The sequence below is a fragment of the Glandiceps talaboti genome, chromosome 14, assembly GCF_964340395.1.
Source record: "Glandiceps talaboti chromosome 14, keGlaTala1.1, whole genome shotgun sequence".
Lineage (NCBI taxonomy): Eukaryota > Metazoa > Hemichordata > Enteropneusta > Spengelidae > Glandiceps > Glandiceps talaboti.
The window spans coordinates 10,027,660-10,030,112 of record NC_135562.1 but is presented as its reverse complement, the minus strand read 5'-3'; positions in this window follow the sequence as shown (position 1 = coordinate 10,030,112).

The following is a 2,453-nucleotide window of genomic DNA, read 5'->3' as shown; positions in this document are numbered from 1 at the left end:
CCTTACCGGCCTCCCATAAACACATACAACTGACATACATACACCATATGTACATGTACATGACATACAATCTTACAGTGACACAAACCTTACCTGGTCTTTCATAAACACATGTACATACATGTCATAGATGTATGTACTTGTACATGTACATGGATACACACACCTTGATCAGAGTGTTGTGGAGGAATGTACATGCATACAATATGTCTGTTTAATGTATGGTTCCCATTGGAATCATAGTTGAAACTAGAACTAGTAGAAGATCCCCATCCACCACACATATATACACACACACACACACACCCACACACCCACACACACACACACACACACACATACCCACACACACACACACACACACACACACACACACACTCTCTCTCTCTCTCTCTCTCTCTCTCTCTCTCTCTCTCTCTCTCTCTCTCTCTCTCTCTCTCTCTCTCTCTCTCTCTCTCTCTCTCTCTCTCTCTCTCTCTCTCTCTCTCTCTCTCTCTCTCTCTCTCTCTCTCTCTCTCTCTCTCTCTCTCTCTCTCTCTCTTGAGCATGAGTTCTGAAATATAAGCAATCATATTATTTATAAAAGGGAAGTGCCACTCCAGGAAATAAAAGTATTTTTTCCTAACTATGGGTTCTGGAGAGTCATTTCATTATTTCCTGCTTATTCCCCAGCTTCAGTGCAAAACATCTCTCATGAATATTCATTGTACAACCATGAACACTAGTAAGTATATTATTTATGCTGACTCCCATGGCAAAGGCCCATGGCCCATGGCAAAGATACAGGGCAGAAGATCAACTTGATGTATCTCTGAAATCACAAGTATCATTATAAGTGATGTAAAATCGTGAAATGACTCCAGAACCCACATTATATACCTGTACTAACTATCTACCACAACATTTCCAAAAAGTAAGGCAAGTCAATAGACTCTCAAATACCATCATTGGTGGTACTTTGAAAATCAGAGCACCATTTCAGGCAAACTGGCAATTTGATAAAGCCTGACCAGGTGAAACATTTCTCACAGGTAATAAACTTGTAATCTGTGGTTATTCAGTCAGCGCCATTATTACTATGTGTTATGGACATCATTAATGTTTTCAATGATACAACTAGCGACAGACAAGTCTGTAAGATACGTCGTGACGTTTCGCCCCCACCAGCCTCCTCCTGGGTTGACCGATGTGTGAAGGTGCCCCGTCACAGCGTACCTTACAGACTAGCGACAGACAAGCATTCACAAACAGAATTTGTTACAAACAGGGAAAGTATATAATGCATTGGTAATAACAAATGGCACATATACTTAGCACAGCATTTTAGAGCTAAAGAGATTTTATTGCATTTAATGGTTTGATAAGGACAGGTTTATGGCCTCTTTACGAGATAACTCACATTCACAAACAACTTTAAGTTTCCCTGGCATTTCATGTACACATAAAGAGGCTGTTTATATCAAACTATGAAATCTAATGCTAGTTTCTTTAGTTACAACATGCTGTGCCAAGTATTATTAATCCATTTCTTTTTGTTTACTTTCCTTGTTTGTGACAAGTTCTGCTTGTAAATGCTTGCCTGTTGCTGGTTGTAGTAGGAGTATCGTTACATGTAAATAACAAAACTCTAACAATCTTGTCTTTCTATATCTAGTTTTAGGTATCTATGCCAGAAAGCTGATACAGAAGAGAACACAGTTTGGTCCTTTTATAGCACCAAGGATAGGAAAACTTGAAAACAGAATAGACAATTCAAAATTGGAATTCAAGGTTAGTGTTAGTGTGTAAGGTACGCCGTGACAGGGCGCCCTCACACATCAGTCAACCCCTCTCACAGATAGATAAAGTCATGAGAGAGGAGACTGGTGAGGGTGGAACAACACGGTGTATCTTAGTCTAGGTTGGTGTCAACTATGGGCTTTTTTAGTATTGCATTGAAACTTTTTGTTCCAAACACATCAAAATTGTACCTGAAATTTTCTACTGCACACTTCAGGCTTTGTCAGCAGATGATTGACAACAGATTTTCAAGTTTGTGTTTGGAACAAAAGTTCAATTCTTGGTACCTGAAATAGAACATTGCTGCCAAGGCACATCGTACAAATAACAAACATCCGATTCCTTAGTCACTCCATAACCTCCGCAGCACATGCTTCACATGCATTACTGTGGGAACGCGTGAGAATAAGTCAACCTTCTTGTTCTATTTTTACCTCCTGGTGTCAGGTAAAATGCCATTGCAGGTACCAAGAATTTGATGACTATGCAGATGAAGTTTCATTTGAAGATATGGGCTTTTCTAGAAATGTGTTAGCTTTGTGTTATTATTTTCCATATCAGAAAAGTAATGTCTACTTTTTAGTGATGTCAAACTTGAAACTTATAGGGTGAATACTTTGATCCTAGATTCTGAGAGTGAATCCATTTGTAACGTGCTATTTATCTGGTTTGTT